Raw genomic sequence first — 18998 nt, forward strand, 5'->3', positions numbered from 1 at the left:
GAGCATTCTCTACATCACCACGGATCCCCATTGACTGCAATAAGGTCCATCTCCGATATATAAATACCAGGTTTTCGCCGGACAAAAATTGCTACATGTAACGTTTTTTGTACCGTCATTTGCGCCGGATCTGCTTGACGGAGATATGAACACAGCCTTACATTGCCTCCAGTCTAGATAACTGCAGGAAGATGAAGGAGTCCAGCTTTGGCCCTGTTCACATTTCACCTTGGAGCCTCTGTTAGAGGTTTCCATTGTATGACAGGAAGAACAACGCAGCATGAAGGACACGACCACGGCGTCACCCGACAGACCCCATTATGTGGCCTCTTTCACACGTCAGTGAATCACGTACATGCGTTGTCCGTGGCCTCCATGTGTCTTCACACACCAGTGGTTTTCCACGGTCGGTGGGGACGCCATGGTAGCACGACCTATTAGGGTACTTTCACACCAGCGTTATTCTTTTCCGGTATTGAAATCCGGTAAAGGGTCTCAATACCGGAAAAAAACGCTTCAGTTTTGTCCCAATGAATTCTGAATGGAAAGCAATCCGTTCAGTATGCATCAGGATGTCTTCCGTTCCGTCCCTTGTACGGTATTTGACCGGCCGAAATACCGGTATTTTTTCCGGCCAAAATTCCGGAACACTACCGGCATTAATTTCCATTGAAATGTATTAATGCCGGATCTGGTACCAAGTGTTCCGAAAAATTGCCCCATCGCCGGATCCAGTTTTCCGGTCTGCGCATGCGCATTTCTTTCTAGCTTTGAAAAAATTTAATACCGGATCCGTTATTCCGGATGATACCAGAAAGACAGGTCTGGTATTTCAATGAATAACAGACAACGGATCCGTATCCGTAAAAAAAAGATATCCGTTTGCATACAGATTTACGGATCCAGCATTAATACTAAGCATTCTAACAATGCAATTGTGAAAGTACCCTTATTGCCCGCGTTTACCGATCCCTCGCGCACATTAAAGTCAATGGGTCCGCGAAAACCACGGACACAACATGGATGCCATCTGTGTTCTATCAGCGGTTTACACTGGATTAGCCTAGCCGTGTCTGTGGCAAACAAAAACCAGACACACGGCTCAATCATTGATCCGTCACGGATCCACTGACCATCTTGTCATCACGGATGTGTGAAGAGGCCACGGATGATCCGGCATGCAACGGTTTTTGTCCGGATCTGGCATTTATGCCGGAAAGCGGCCGAATCATCGCCGGTCCTCACTGCAGTTAATGGCGATCCAGAGGTGAACTAGAGAATTCGGCAACGACGGATACGTTTAAAATCCGTCTCTGCTGAAGAAGGGCGGCGCATTGGGAGTCCATCACGTGATCATACGACCACGCACAGCGCCAAAGCTGCATATTTCGGTCCAGAAAGGCAGGGCGCGGACGTACCCCTAGGGCCTAGGCGGATGGAACCTCCTGGGAGCAGCCATCTGGCTCATCACCCAGCTTTCCCTGAAACAGATATAACTGAGAAATCAACAAACTTGACAGATAAGGACAACTCAAGGACTGCGTTCATTGCCCACTACAACTCCCATCATAGACAAAGTGGGAATCCAGGACAGGTGATAGCCATCAGGTGGAGAGGAGAAAGTGCAGGCTGGGGGAAGGAGGTAAACAGGAGGTGGAGTAATAGAGGGCCATGAGGAAGAAGAGCAACGTCTGGGGGGATGAGGGTGTGTAAACTAATGCAACGGGGGATGAGGAGACAAGTGCTGCAATGGTGGGTGACAGGGGAGGGGGCAGCACCCGGGGGGAGCAGGGGCTGCAGGTAGCTGAGGGGCTGCTCTCTGTCAGGGAAGAGGGTGGAGAGATGGGAGGACGTCATGGACGGAGGGTGGAGAGACAGGCAAGGCACACACACACACACAGAGCCACTGCAGTGACAGAGCAGAGGGAGACTCCCAGACACTGCAGGGGAACCACAGGAGCTGGCAATCTACACTGCAAGGTGAGTGTGTGTCCTGCAGGGGTGGGGTGGCAGACCAGAGGTCACATCCAGCAGATCTGGTCATTGCTTCCCCTGGGACATCACGAGCTGTCACAGGAGAGGCACCCAGCTCTGCTATTCCTGAGTGGCCCATGGTATAATATCAGCATCCAACTCTGCTACAACTTCACCCCGCTATTCCACCGTCCCTACGAGGACACATGGCATAAAGCATGCTACTATTCCTGCACTATTCCTCTGATAAGTGAGCTCTGCTATTCCATGGTGTCACTGGTCCCTATAAGGACCACCGGTATAATGTACATTAACCATTTCCTGCACCGATCCTCCTATAACTGCGCTCTGCTATTCCATGGTGTCACTGGTCCCTGCAAGGACCCCGGGTATATAATGTGTATTAACCATTCCTGCACTAATCCTCCTCCAACTCAGCTATAAGTGGGCTCTGCTATTCCATGGTCCCTGCAAGGACACCCAGTATAATGTATATTAACTATGCCTGCACTAATCTCCCTCCAACTCAGCTATAACTGCACACTGCTATTTCACGGCGTGACTGGTCCTTGCAAGAACATGCAGAATAATGTGTACAAACTATTCCTGCACTAACCCTCCTATAAGTGAGCTCTGCTATTCCACTGGTCCTTGCAAGGACCCAGAGTATAATGATTAATAACCCCTCCCGCACTAATCTCTTTATAACTCCGCTATAGCTGTGCTCTGCTATTCCATGGTGTCACTAGTCCCTCTTAGGACCCCCAGTATAATCTCCCACTAACTCAGCTTTACTTCGCTCTGCTATTCCATGGTGTCACTGGTCCCTATAAGGACCCCAGTATAATCTCCCACTAACTCGGCTTTAACTTCGCTCTGCTATTCCATGGTGTCACTGGTCCCTATAAGGACCCCAGTATAATCTCCCACTAACTCGGCTTTAACTTCGCTCTACTATTCCATGGTGTCACTGGTCCCTCTAAGGACCCCAGTATAATCTCCCACTAACTCAGCTATACCTGCGCTCTACTATTCCATGGTGTCACTGCTCCCTGCAAGGAACCCCGGTATAATGTATATTAACCATCCTTGCACTAATCCTCCTCTAACTCAGCTATACCTGCGCTCTGCTATTCCATGGTCCCTGCAAGGACCCCCGGTATATTATATATTAACCATTCCTACACTATTGCCCCCTTCCTCTGAGGAAATACTGATCACACTACACCTTTATCTTGCTCTCTAACTCTCCTGTAACTTCGCTCTGCTACTCCATGGTGTCACTGGTCCCTACAAGGACCCCCGGTATAACGTATAAACATTCTGCACTAATCTCCCTCTATAAGGGCTCATGACATGACCTTTGGATGTTTTGCGGTCCTCAAATAGCGGATCTGCAAAACACGGATGATGTCCGCGTGCATTCCGCATTTCGCGGAACAAAACGTTCAACCCCTAAGAGAACAGTTCTATCCTTGTCCGTAATGCGCACAATTATAGGGCATGTTCAGTTTTTTTGCAGAACGGACATACGGACGCGGAATGCACACGAGTCATTTTCGGGTTTTTTCTGGACCCATTGAAGTGAATGGTCCCGCATACGCACCGTAAAAAAACGGAATGGACACGGAAAAAAATACGTTTGTGTGCATGAGCCCTCTAAAGCTGTGTTCACCAGTGACTGAAAATCCAGCAGAAAAATCTGCATGCGTTTTTGCCGCGTTTCGGCGGTAAAAACTGCAACAAAGCTGCATGTGCAGAATAACAGACGATTTATGCCATTGAAAAAACGGCGGATTTCACCCTTTCCATTGCAAAGGGTGAAATCCGCTGTATAAACGGACATGCCACAGATTTCAAATCCGCCATACCGCATCTTTTCCTGCTTTTTTGTGTTACGCAGCACTTCTCGTCCACTTTACCGCTACTGTACAACGCTGCGGATTTGCTGCGTGAAAATCCACAGCGGCAAATCCGGAGCTGTTCAGTGGCATGTGAACCCAGCCTAAGCGTACATTCACATCAGAGTCCGAAATCCGGATAGTGCCCTAAACAGCCAGATTGCCTTTGACTTTAATGGATCTGGATGCTTTTTGGCATAAATGCCAGTCTTTGGACGGACAAATAGCGCTGCGTTTTTTTGTCCACCGGCATTTATCGCGCACCGGCTGCTGGATCTCCTAAGGCTAGTTTCACAGTAGCGGTTAGATCCGGCGGGCTGTTGTGATCTCTGGATCCAGCATTGCCGGACTGTACCTGAATGCCCCCTGGCCCCAGTAACTATAATGGGGTGTGGCGGAGATCCAGCTGCAACCTGCCAAATATGGCGAGGATCGGCTGGACAAACACCGCTGGTAATGGAGTTGGCGGGTCTGGCAATGCCGGATCCAGAGAGCTGCAGAATACCGTTCTCTGCCAGATCTCTTACCGCTAATGTGAAACTAACATAAGGGCTCATGCCCGCGCTGAGGTCCGCAAAGCAGAGGCACCAGCCGTGTGCACTCCATGCAGCGGACCCATTGACTTAGATGGGTCCACGATCCGCAAGATACGGCAAAAGATAGGATATGTCTTATCTTTTGCGGTGCAGAGGCACGGACCCCGAAAGCCCCTTCCTATCTTTTTCTGTATCTTGCAGATTGTGGACCCATTCAAGTCAATGGTCGCACGCAGCCGATGCCCGTATATGGCAGACCCACCATTTGCAGTCCACAATACGGGCACAGAGCCCTTACATTCATGGGCGTGAGCCTGAACACCGCTATACCGTGCTCTGCTATTCCAAGGTCACTGGTCCCTACAAGGACCCCCAGTATAATGCATATTACCGATTCTCCACTAATACCCCCCTTCCTCTGAATTTATAAGACTCCATGTTTATCATGTTCTCCAGCTCAGCTATAACTGCGCTCTGCTATTTCATGGTGTCATGTGCATCAACAGTTCTGCACTCATCCCCTCCCCCCGACCAAACATCACACTACACCTTTAGGGCTCCTGCTCAAGACTTTATTTGGCATATTCATTCTTATGGGGCCGTGCGAACATCTGCATTTTTTGTGGATCCACGTGGCCGATCCGCGTATGATATAACGCACCGTTCTGGTCCGTTTTGCGGATGAGAACAGTTATTTCTATTGATTGGAGTGAGAAAAATACAGAATGCACATGGAAGTTATCCGAAATTTGCAGATACCGGATATGGTTGTGTGCACGAGGCCTTATCCTGCTCTCTAACTCAGCTATAACTGCGCTCTGCTACTCCATGGTATCACTGGTCCCTATAAGGACCCTTTATTAACCATTCGTGCACTTATGCTCCTTCCTCTGACCAAACATCACACTACACCTTTATTCCTTTCTCTAACTCTGCTATACCTGTGCTCTGCTATTCTGTGGTTCACTGGTCCCTATAAGGACCCCCCAGTATAATCTATATTAACCATTCCTGCACTAATGCCCCTTCCTCTGACCAAACATCACACTACATCTTTATTCTTTTCTCCAACACAGCTATAACTATGCAGCTCTGCTATTTCACAGTGTCACTAGACCCTGGAGTGCGATGACCCATATTGTCTCATATATTACCGCTGCACACACTACTACTCCTGCAAACAAATACAATTCAGCATCGCAATGTGTGCTCATCTAACTCTGCTATAACTAGGCTCTGCTATTCCTTCGTGCCACTAGACTTTGGTACTGTGTGATGGCCCCCTCTACATTCTAATCTATTGCTACCATCCCGTTGCTCGGTCACAATTATAGATCACTATGTCTGCCTGTCCTCTCACTCGGCTATAACTGCTCTCTGCTGTTCCGTGGTGACACTAGACCCTGCAGCTCTCAAGTGATCAGCACTGCATGATCTGTCTTGCCATTCCTGCACAGAGTCACCGGGATAAATCACTACATCCTTCTCCTCCTGTCCTCTAACTCAGCTATAACTAACCTCTGCTATTCCGCACTGTCGCTAGATCCACTCTGCCCTGCGGCACCGTAATGACCCCTACAATATAACCGCTATTCCTGTGCCAGGTCTCGCTATCAAACTCTACATCCTTCTACACCGCTACTTTAACTCAGCTATAACCACCCTCTGCTATACGGTAAGTACCGGCACCATTACAATGTTTGCCATGCCATTCTCACACTAGTACCCGCTTCAGGATATAAAACCTCAGCTACGCTCTGCTATTCCGTGCCAAACTACACCCTTCCAGCTGCTGCCTGGTAGGAACAACATACAGTCTACATATTTCCATCTCATCTGTTCCCAGTAAATGAATAAATGGCTTATGACCGCTCACTCTGCAACATGTCTCTGCTCTGTTGGTATACAGATGTAGCAGTGCTCAACCTGTCTTTCACCGTTTGCTCTGTTACACATACCTGCATTTCCATTTAAAAAACACGCAGATAATATCACAGCGTGTGGTGGCTAATGATGCGGCCAGCTCTGCTACATCCTCCTGTGTAAACAGGTCATTATATGACGCCATCACACTGCACATCAGGCTTCTGCTGTGGCGCTTGCCATAAATCTGTGCCCATCGTGCTCCATATTCCTCCTCATCACCGTAATACCTAGAAGATCGGGCTCTTAGCCCCTCACTGCGCCCCTGTTTACAGCCTGCGCCACCCTCTCCTTGATGGCGTGTCCCCCTGTAACCTCCACGCACGTCTCAATGTCAGAGTATAGCTCTGCTATTCCATGCGGTGAATAAACCTACAATATTGTCATATCAACCTGCGTTAACCTCTGGCGCCCCTGCCGTGGTGTTAACCTATCCCCCCCTCCGCGTCTGCTCTCATCAGTCGTTATGGGCCTCCTATAGTGATCATTAATGTGTCTATAAAATCTTCACACTCTGCTGATCCAGTGTTCATGATCTTCCGTCCCCTGTGGCCGTCTGATTCCCGTACAATGCCCCTGTCGCTAATGCTTCTCCCACCTCAGCCCTTTATATTACAGCCGTCCGGGGTCGTATAACGCTCATCGATCGAGGCCACCCCCTCCCACCTATGACCCTTCCCATATTACATTTAGGTCTGTGGAGGCCTCTGGGCAAAATTTTTCATATTTTTATTCTTTTTTATTTTTTTGGAAAAGCAAGAAATCGAGACTAGTATGTAAATAATACCGCCATACATATTACGATATAGTGTCCATATCATTATGCCATACAATACATGCCTAATAGTGTCTTACAATGAACACGTAACAGTGGCATATTAACACTGCGGTGTATTGCTCAAATAATAATGCTGTAGTATCGCCATATAGTACCCATGAAATACTGCCATATAGCACATACATAATAGTGCCATACAATGAACACATAACAGTGCCATAATAATATTGCTGTACAGAACAAAATATTAATGCAATAGAGCTCCCTAAGTGGTATTGCCATATAGTACCCATGAAATACTGCCATAGAGCACATGCATAATAGTACCATACAATGAATGCATAACTGTACCATAATATTGCTGTACGGTACAAAAATATTACCAAACAGTGCCCGTAATACTGCCATATCGTTGATACATAATAGTGCCATACAATGAACACTTAACTGTGTGTTAATAACACTGCTGTGTATTGTTCAAATAATAACACTATGCAGCTTCCTATATAGTATGACCATACAGTTACCATGTAATACTGCCATATAGCACATTCATTATAGTGCCATACAATGAACACACAGCTGTACCATAATAATATTGCGGTACAGTACAAAAATAATAATGTTATCCAGTTCTCTGAATAATATCACCATACAGTGCTCATAATACTGTCATACATATTAGTACTGCCCAGTGAACACATTGCAATACCATAGTAACACTGCTATTTGTTGATAAAATAATAATGCTATACAGCTAACTGAATAGTATCACCATACTGTGCCCCTGTAATACTGCCATATAGTTCATACATAATGGTGCCGTACAGTGAACGCTGTGTAATACTGACATATGATGCATACATTATAGTGCCGTACAGTGAACACATAACCGTGCCATAATAACGCTGCTATGTAGTACGTTAGTAATAACACTATCGAGTTCTATAAAGTTTACAGCATCACCATACCATGCTCATGTAATACTGCCATATAGTGCATATATAATAGTGCCGTTCAGAGAACACATAACATTTCCCTTAATAATACCAGAGCTGACATCATGACTGACGTTTGTCATGTTCAGGGCAGGACAGGTGGGTCTTGGGGTCAGTGCCAGCCAGGTGTGAACACGTTCTGAGGTACGTGGGCACTGATGATGTCATCAGGTCGATGGGAGATACGCCATCCTCTGTTCATACATTCTACCACAGCCCCTAAATTAGGAATGAAGGGTCTGACGCTTGTTTGCACCCCCTTTTTACACCTTCTATAAAAGATATAGTGGGAGGGCCCCATGTAGGTTCACCTGGAGGGGCCCCTCTACCTACGACCCTGACAGTGGCGCTCTGTTGTGTCCTGTCTTCAAAGACCATTTCACCTACGCGACCCCTCAAGAGGTCCCTCCATCACTTCAAGTGGGCGCAAGCCGCCCGCCATGGCTGTCCTACCCTGTGTCTCCTCCATCATCCCCCCTCATCCACCGCTGTGTGACTGCCCTGCAGTCGTCTCTGCTGTTCCTGCGCAGTGTTTGTTGTGCGCTATCTAATTATCATTGGCGAGAAACATCTGTACGTCCATGTAAACAATGGTAATGGAGGGCGAAGCTGTGGGAGCCACGGCGTGCATACTTCTGCAGACGTGCACGGCCACAGGCTCTGCATGCGTGTCGCCATCATATCTCTTATGACAAGGCTGTAAACAGCCATAAATTTACTGACTCTACACGTCACCATGAATGGCTGCAGCTGTGTATTTTTAAAGGAAATTCTTGGCTTTTTATGGTTGATGGGGATGAATTTATTTCTACAGCTGGGTGACAAGCTGTGTGAGAGTGATAATGGGGGCCATGTTGGTTGTCACACAGCTTTACCAGAGACTGATTCGACCTAGAAATGACTTGGAAAACTTAAAGAGAGACTCCGCTCTTCTCAGGGTCGGGTCGCATTGAAAATATTTAACTTTGTCGTGAAGTATTTTTGAGTTGGGCCTCCTTCATGAGGACTTGTAGAACGCCTCGCCTTGTTGCGATTAGGAACCAATGACAGCGCAGCTTTCATTTTCTCAGAGCTGTTTAAGAAATGTAAGCTGAGCTCTCATTGGTTGCTAGGGGCATCAAGGCTAGTTTTTCAGTTTCCTGCCTAGCAACAGGGCTCACATTGCCTTAAAAAAACACTAGGCCAGACAGGAAATTGGAGAACAGTGTATTGTGGGAGCTCAGATGCTGTTTCCAATGGCAACAAGTGTGTGTGTGTGTGTGTATGTGTGTGTGTGTGTATATATATATATATATATAAATATATATATATATATATATATATATATATATATATATTTATTTATTTGTGGTCAGTACGGTTAAGCGAGCGAATACATTTCCTAATAACAGCAGTGGAGGTGTGGCGGGACTGCTATCTGTTAGGGCAGCCTAAAGTGGTCCAACCTAGGTATAAAAGTTTTCAGAAAATGATAAGAAAATTTAAAAGGGGTATGGATGGGTGGGTACCACGATTGCCGTAGGGCCGTGCGTATCGGGAGGGGAGGTGGCCCGCAGCTTTATAAAGCCCGTACAGGCGCCTCCCCTCTCACAAATACCGCAAATTACATTTGCTTGTCATATATATGCATTTACACGACCGTGTGTATTTTGTGGTCTACAAAATATGGATGGATGTAGTCTGTGAGGCATCCGCATTTTTTGCGGACCCGTTGACTTGTATCTTTTGATCCATGTTCCATGTGCTTTCCACATCCGTATGTCCGTTCCACAAACAGATTGGTTGCAAAATGCAGTTCACGGACCCATAGAAGTTAATGGGTCCACAGATCCTACACGGGTTTCATCCGTATTTTGCAGATCCGCATCTTACGGTTGTCATTGTTCGCATTGACAGGGCAAGGTCTCAAGAGAAAAGACATGGAGGATGCTTCTTCGTCCACACTAATGAGCATGCACATTTTTGCATGTGGCGCCTGTGAGGGCATGTCTGGAATTTTTATTGCATAATCACGCCCTCCCCTCTTGCAGGCCACACTCCTTTTCTCAGATGTGCCACTCATTGAATTTGCGTTTGGACGCTAGGGCTGTCTGATGACGCAACGTCCTAGCTCTACGCACAGTAAATGATTAGGCGCTGCTTTTTGGGAGGCTTTTGTGGTGCGCTGGAGATTCCTCCTTTTTCCAGGAGCCTCCTGGACCTTCTGCGAGAGTTGGGAAGTATGCGCTACGTGTGAATGTGGTTTTGAACCCCCCCCCCCCCCCTCATCCACGTGATTGTACTGTACATTGGCGTGGATTTGAGGTCTGGAATTGGTCCTGCAAATCTGTGGGGGGGTTTTGCCTTAATTGGTGCAACAAATCCGGCTTAGACTTTAGTCACACTCGCCTTGTGGTTTCCGTGATGTCGTGGCGGGAGCTTATGAACTGTCGTAGTTCTGTGGAGGTGTCATTTTGACAGTAGCGCTGCATGCTGCTCCTTCAGGCTAACGCCATGGCTTTAGTTGCAATACGTTAGCACAGCTACATCGCAAGTATGAAAGCAAATGGTATCGCATTGGAACCCGCAAAGCTGCCACGAGCAATCTTGCTGGTTTTCTTGTGACAGTGATGGTTGCGACAACTTGTGGGTCGCAACGCAAACCCATTCACTTTCATTTGTTGCAATGCAGGTGGCGGTACACAATTTTTGATGCGTCACAGCCATATGCCTCATGCACACGACTGTATGTATTTTGCAGTCCAATTGCGGATGCGTAAAAATATGGAAATTGTCCGTGGCATCCGCACTTATTCTGGACCCATTGACTTCAATGGCTTTGTGGTCCACATTTTGTGGCCAAGCATAAGATATGTTCTATCTTTTTGCAGAATGGACATATAGATGCAGAAAGCACAAGGATCATCCATGTACTTTCCGCATCCATAGAACTGTTAAGCAAAAAGATAGACTGTCCGCAAAATGCAGACCACCAACCCATTGTCTGCATTTTGCAGATCCGTGATTTGCAGACCACAAAACCTTAGGCTTTATGCTCAGGACCGTGTCCGTCAAACCGGGGATCCACAAAATCCAGACACCTTTCATGTGCAGTCCGCATTTTTTCTCACTCCCATTACCAGAAATGATTAGGACATGAACGGACACACGGATGCGGACAGCACATGTATGACATCCATATACTGTGCATTTTTTTAATTCATTTTTTTTGCTGACCCATAGAAATGAATGGGTTCATGTGCAGAGTAATGGGTCTTTTGTGTATGTAGAAAATGTTTCAGATCTTTGAGTTCCACTCATGAAAAATGGGAGCAAAACCGAAAGTGTTGTGTTTATATTTTTGCTCAGTGTATATACAGACCATGACACTTGTTCTGTCACTTTAAGGCCTCATGCACACGACTGTATTTTGTATCCTGCATTGCAACAAATGAAAGTGAATGGGTTTGCGTTGCGACCCACAAGTTGCCGCAACCATCACTGTCACAAGTGACAGAACAAGTGTCATGGTCTGTATATACACTGAGCAAAAATATAAACACAACACTTTCGGTTTTGCTCCCATTTTTCATGAGTGGAACTCAAAGATCTGAAACATTTTCTACATACACAAAAGACCCATTACTCTCAAATATTGTTCCCAAATCTGTCTAGATCTGTGTTAGTGAGCACTTCTCCTTTGCCGAGATCATCCATCCCACCTCACAGGTGTTGCATATCAAGGTGTTGATTAGACAGCATGAATATTGCAGAGGTGTGCCTTAGACTGCCCACAATAAAAGACCACTCTGAAATGTGCAGTTTGATCACACAGCACAATGCCACAGACGTTGCAGTGTTTGAGGGAGCGTGTAATTGGCATGCTGACTGCAGGAATGTCTACCAGAGCTGTTGCCCGTGCAATGAATGTTTATTTTTCTACCACAAGCCGTCTCCAAAGGCGTTTCAGAGAATTTGGCAGTACATCCAACCGGCCTCACAACCGCAGACCACGTGTAACCACACCAGCCCAGGACCTCCATATCCAGCATGTTCACCTCCATGATCGTCTGAGACCAGCCACCCGGACAGCTGCAGCAACAATCAGAGAATGTCTGCACAAACTGTCAGAAACCGTCTCAGGGAAGCTCATCTGCTCGTCGTCCTCATCGGGGTCTGGACCTGACTGCAGTTCGTCGTTGTAACTGACTTGAGTGGGCAAATGCTCACATTCGATGGCGTCTGGCACGTTGGAGAGGCGTTCTGTTCACAGATGAGTCCCGTTTTTCACTGTTATGGGCAGATGGCAGACAGCGTGTGTGGGGGTGAGCGGTTTGCTGATGTCAACTTGTGGATCAAGTGGCCCATGGTGGCGGTGGGGTTAAAGGTATAGGCAGTAGTATGTTATGGACAACGAACACAGGTGCATTTTATTGATGGCATTTTGGATGCACAGAGATACCGTGACGAGATCCTGAGGCCCATTGTTGTGCCATTCATCCACGACCATCACCTCATGTTGCAGCAGGATAATGCACGGCCCCATATTGCAAGGATCTGTACACAATTACTGGAAGCTGAAAACATCCCAGTTCTTGCATGGCCCGGACTCACCGGACATGTCACCCATTGAGCATGTTTGGGATGCTCTGGATCGGCATATACGACAGCGTGTTCCAGTTCCTGCCAATATTCTGCAACATCGCACAGCTATTCAAGAGGAGTGGACCAACATTCCACAGGCCACAATCAACAACCTGATTAACCCCAGTAAGGCAAAACTGTGCACATTTCAGAGTTGTCTTTTATTGTGGGCAGTCTAAGGCACACCTGTGCAATATTCATGTATAATCAGCACCTTGATATGCCACACCTGTGAGGTGGGATGGATTATCTCGGCAAAGAAGAAGTGCTCACTAACACAGATTTAGACAGATTTGTGAAGAATATTTGAGAGTAATGGGTCTTTTGTGTATGTAGAAAATGTTTCAGATCTTTGAGTTCAGCTCATGCAAAATGGGAGCAAAACCGAAAGTGTTGTGTTTCATATTTTTGCTCAGTGTATAATCTGGTAACAATGTGACTCGCATGTGGCGGGGTAGAGTTCCCAAAATCTATACCCGTCCGTCCACATGACCACTGTATTGCGGTATCTTTTGATGGCCTCTGTATAACAGGGTGACAGATCCCGGACTGTTTCTCAAGGACATGAGTCAGCAGTAGGTAACGCCCCGTGGGGGGGGGGGAATGTTGTGTTGTCCCCACACAGGATTCAGCCCGTAAAATTACCGACATACACAAACACATATGTATTTATCTAATCACAGGTCTTACAGAACAGCCGGGTCCATCCTCGTGTCATGTAAATAATACCGCATCCTGGCGCTGTGCCCGGGTGGGATATTGTTGTGCTGGTCACCTTCATGTCATTTTTACCTTATTTGAAGTATGAAGTTGGTGTAACTCAATTGGTTAAAGGTGGAGACCCAATTCGGAGACGGTTATCAAAATGTGAGACAACTGCTTAAATTACAATCGCATATGCTAATGGTAGTAGCAGAAGTGCCTGTATGACCCATGGTAGAAACGGCAGCCACTTTTCAGAACATTAAGGCAACTTTCTGAATAATAATTCCCAAAATAACCTCCACTAGAGGGAGCTAACTGCATATGTCTTTCTATAGATTTCACTGACTGTGTATGCAGTGAGCTCCCCCTGGTGGCTGGTGCAGGCAGCCTGAATTTTATCTATGCTGGCATTGGTTAGAAGGGGGCACGTGTGAGCTTGGACTACTGCCCAGTGCCAGATTAGCTGCAGTGTGAGAGGTGAAAACCGCCTCCCAATTTAATGCAGGTTTGGGCTCCTGCGCAGTCTACCCCCCATGCTTTATACTGCAGCTCTTACTTGTTCAGATTGGCTTCTGTGTAATGGATAGCATTTTCTAGCTTACGTTCTGCCCGTACCCCACCACGCCATGCAACATGTAGCGCATTTGTGCAGGACCGTTTGTTTCCTCCGCTGTTATCCTCCTGAAGATGGAAAGTAGAGGTTTCTTGAGGTCTGCGGCATTCCTTCCAGTGACCAGTGAATGCGATCGTTCTTTACAGGCCTGGTCAGGTGCCTGCGTCCCCGTCAAGATTTTATAGCGCTCTGCATGGCTGCTCTGTGCTGAATACCTGATTTCTGGCCACGTAAACCACTAATTAGCAGCGCCAGGCGCCCGGTCCACAATGAGTCCTCTCTATGGTGAATTTTAGGGTAAACAGAAGGTAAGGTCGCTTGGATTTTGTGAACCGTAAAAAGAACTTTTGAAGAACTATCAAGAATTTTAAGTGGAGGAGCAGTTAACCCCTGAGTAGCCAGGAAATAAGAACTAAGAATAGGAACTAAAGCAGCCTATCTCTTCTCGGTGGAGTTCCCCTTTAAGTTAAGGGAATTCTCTTTATGCGACTTCCACATCCACCCGTTCAAGGTGAATTTACTGTACATTTGAAAGAGGTTTTTTTTTTTTTTTTTCTCCCTTCAAAGCAACCAGAAATGTCATAAAAATATTGGTAGCGGTCCTGCTACTGGGACCCTCAAGCTCTAAAATGGGGACACCGTCCTTTTTTTGTTTGTTTTGTTTTTGCGAGCAGGAGACGTGACTGATGAGAAGTGATTGGCTCCGTTAGGGTCTTCACACACAAATTAGTTTCTGGTGTTGGCCCAAAAAAAATCACAGTATTTTATTTTTTTGCATTTTTTGGCATCTGTGTTTTCTATTTTTTTAGTCCTTTTTATTTTTTTTTTTTTTTTTCTGCCATTTTTTGCACAAAGTGGGGGTCATTTACTGAGATTGGCATTTTAGACCGGTCTTTCATTCTCCCCTGCTCCACGGCCAGAGGATGCACATAATTGAGGATGAGGCGTGTGCCACGTCATGAATGAGGAGCATCTCGGTCAGTCGGTGTCTGCAGAGAAAAAAACGATTCCAGCCCCTGAGAGGAGTAGTTTTTCACCAACATTTAGACTAGGCAGGGGGGCACCTAGCCTGTCTGCTGCCTGAGGCTGAAACTGCGCCCCCCCCCCATGCCAATTTCTTAACATAAACCATTTGCCACAATTCTTTGCTCATTGTCCGTGGCCCTCCTGCTGCCCCTCTCTTGCCACTACCTGGTTCTGCCTCACCTGGCCTCATCGGTGGTGCACCCCTGACACCAGGTGTAAATTTGCTGGGGCCGATGTAACGCCCCTGATCACTCCCAAGTGGTGAGGACGGTGTAAAAACGCCCATGCAGTAAACTATTTCTTCATGGCATCTTTCACCTACAAAAATGAAGATTTAAAAAAGCAGGAAGCGCTCCAGTCTGCGACTCTTCTGAAAAGAAGCCAGAAAGACAAAAAAAAACACCTAATGAACAAAAGGAGCAAAAAAAAAAAAAAAGCGTAGAAGGTATGCAAAAATACAGAAAAACACCAGTGAAAACAGCCTTAGGGTACTTTCACACTTGCGGCAGAGTGATCCGCGGCAAGCAGTTCCGTCGCTGGAAGTCTGCATGCAAACGGACCGCATTTGTAGACGGATCCGGATGATGATCCGTCTCACAAATGCATTGCAAGAACGGATCCGTCTGTCCGTTTGTCATACGGACAAACGGATCCGTTTCTATAATTATTTTTTTTCACATTTTCTTAAAGGTCTGCGCATGCGCAGACTGGAAGGACGGATCCGGCATTGCGGTATTTTTAATACCTATGGAAAAAAAATGCTGAATCGCAAGTGTTAATTTTTTGTGGCCGGAGATAAAACGGTAGCGTGCTGCGGTATTATCTCCGTCCTGATCAGTCAAAAAGACTGAACTGAAGACATCCTGAGGCATCCTGAACGGATTACTCTCCATTCAGAATGCATGGGGATAAAACTGATCAGTTATTTTCCGGTACAGAGCCCCTAGGACGGAACTCAGTGCCGGAAATGAAAAATGCTAGTGTGAAAGTAGCCTTAGGGTGTATGCACAAGCTGCGTAGTACAAGCGGATTGTCCATGCGGATTTTCCGCGTGAAAATTACAGTGTAGTGCGGTACCAGCTGAGTAAATGGGATTTTCTAAATCTCATCTCCATGGTGCGGAATTTTTCAGGGCGAATTCGCAGAATGTGTATTGTTTGTGCGGATTGTGCAGTGTTCATTCTTTGCAATGCAATCTGGGGCAAATCCATGTCAAAATGCATAACAAAAACTGCTGGTGACGCATGAAGATTTGGTGTGGAAACGCACCAAAAAGCGCACAAAAATACACCCAGAAAATCTGCATGAACTGCGCTGCAGTGTACACGGGCCTCTACACAGATTTTTGAACTATGCACAATTTATTTATTTTTGTTGCTAAATTTAAGTGACCTGCGATGTAACCTTGACTTATGGAGTATGTAAAGAATGAAGAAAAGCATCAGACGCGTCTTATAGTAAGAAGAACCGCTTGACATAAAGCAGAGTAGCAATTTTTAGTCAGTTTATTGCCCCCGAGGGAATTTGCCATCTGCCTTCCTGAGAGAGGAACCCCTAATCAGAACCCTCATATACTGTAAATTGCCCTTTAGGCTATCTGCACTCGGGTAGACTTGCAGAAATTACCCATGACTTTCTGTGCATCAGAGTCCAGATGTGTTAGGGCTCATGCACACGACCGTATGTATTTTGCGCTCCGCAAATCACGGATCTGCGAAAAACCGGATGACATCTGTGTGACATCCGTGTTACATCTGTTTTCTATGCTGATCCATTGTACCAATGCCTGTCATTGTCTGCAAGAATAGGACATGTTCTATTTATTTTTTATTTTTTGCGGAACCAATTGCGGACATACGGAATGCACACAGAGTCATTTCCGTTTTATTGTGGCCTGGATGTGGAATCATTTTTTTCAATGGGGCTGTAAAAAAACGGAAATAACTCCGTTGTGGAATGGACACTGAAAAAAATTTGTGCGCATAAGATTTTGCTGCAGATCTCATACTTCCATTGAAAAGGGTGAAAATCATCCCAAAAATCGCACAAACGGTTGACGTGCTGCAGATCGAAAGTGCATAAGATTTATCTAGCCTCATACACTTTGCTGGTTCTGTATTACGCTGCGATCTTTTCTACGCGGGAATCTGCGCCATAAAACTGTGCATAATCCCCGGAGTGTGTAGGTAGCCTTAGGCGCATCCACACAACCGTAGGACGGCCGTGCCGAGTTTCAGGCTGCAAATCCGCAAAACGGAGGCAACGGTCACGTGCACTCCACATTGCAATGCGGACCCATTGATTTTAATGGGTCCACGATCCGCAAGATGCAGATAAATGTATGTCCACCACGCTTGTTGGACTATACGTGTGGTAATGACATGTCTGCGTGGCTACCACCGCCCACTCTGCGGCAAGTGTCACGCCACATTGTTGCAGCAGCAGGAACATGAGCTTTGGGGTCGTGGTCTAGAACATCAAATTGGGCCTTTTGTTAAGGTGCTGGGATTTACCACCCAGGACAGAAGGGTATTTGTTTAGCCCCCCAGGAGGTGATGAAGTGGTCAGTGGATGCAGTACCACCCACTGACTTGCTTCATATGCCATCTATCTCAGCCTACAGGCTCATTCACACCACCGTATACGTTTTTGCGGACCACAAGTTGCGAACACAGATACAGCCCGTGTTCCTACTGCATTTTTTTTTTTTGCGGATTGATATATCCTTCTCCATGATAGAAATTCCTATTCTTGTCTACAAATGCGGACAAAAATATGACATATTCTGTCTTTATGGCATGGCCGCGAAACGGAAGTACGGATGCGCACAGCACACGGTGTGCTGTCTGCATCTTTTGTGGCCCCTTTGAAATGAATTGGTCCGCATCCGACTCGCAAGATTGCAGAACGGACGTGGACAGAAAAATATGGTCGTGTGAATGGGCCCTAAAGGTCAATGTAACAAGCCTCAACTGTGAGAAAAACTTAGGCCTCTTTCACACTTGCGTTGTCCGGATCCGGCGTGTACTCCACTTGCCGGAATTACACGCCGGATCCGGAAAAACGCAAGTGTACTGAAAGCATTTGAAGACGGATCCGTCTTCAAAATGCTTTCAGTGTTACTATGGCAGCCAGGACGCTATTAAAGTCCTGGTTGCCATAGTAGTAGTGGGGAGCGGTATACTTACCGTCCGTGCGGCTCCCGGGGCGCTCCAGAATGACGTCGGAGTGCCCCATGCGCATAGATGACGTGCCATGCGATCACGTCATCCATGCGCGTGGGGCACCCTGACGTCACTCTGGAGCGCCCCGGGAGCCGCATGGACGGTAAGTATACTGCTCCCCCGCTCCCCACTACACTTTACCATGGCTGCCAGGACTTTAGCGTCCCGGCAGCCATGGTAACCACTCAGAAAAAGCTAAACGTCGGATCCGGCAATGCGCCGAAACGACGTTTAGCTTAAGGCCGGATCCGGATCAATGCCTTTCAATGGGCACTTGCGGCAAGTCTTCAGGATGTTTGGCCGGAGCAAAAAGCGCAGCGTGCTGCGGTATTTTCTCCGGCCAAAAAACGTTCCGTTCTGGAACTGAAGACATCCTGATGCATCCTGAACGGATTTCACTCCATTCAGAATGCATTAGGATAAAACTGATCAGGATTCTTCCGGCATAGAGACCCGACGACGGAACTCTATGCCGGAAGACAAGAACGCAAGTGTGAAAGAGCCCTAAGGCTAGGTCTACACGACGACATTTGTTGCGCGACAAATAGGGCGCAACAGTTGTCGCGCGACATTTTGTTGCACTAATGTCGCGCAACAATTTTTATAATGGCAGTCTAAGGTGTCGCACTGCAACATGCGACATACTGCGACGCGACAGTCGCAGAATGGACATCTTGAATGGATTTTCTGCGACTGT

The 18998-nt window shown here is 46.7% G+C and overlaps 1 protein-coding gene across 1 annotated transcript in view; it reads left to right on the plus strand.

Annotated features, from left to right (window-relative positions):
* The first annotated feature begins 1878 nt into the window (after positions 1–1878).
* The window catches only part of LOC122919400 (regulator of G-protein signaling 1-like), a 44842-nt gene continuing 27722 nt past the window's right edge, over positions 1879–18998 (plus strand). Inside the window, exon 1 of the mRNA XM_044268404.1 lies at positions 1879–1980. The gene's annotated coding sequence lies outside the window, so the exon portion shown is untranslated. The remainder of the gene's footprint in view (positions 1981–18998) is intronic.

This window comes from Bufo gargarizans, chromosome 9 (genome assembly GCF_014858855.1).
Source record: "Bufo gargarizans isolate SCDJY-AF-19 chromosome 9, ASM1485885v1, whole genome shotgun sequence".
NCBI classification, from domain to species: Eukaryota; Metazoa; Chordata; class Amphibia; order Anura; family Bufonidae; genus Bufo; species Bufo gargarizans.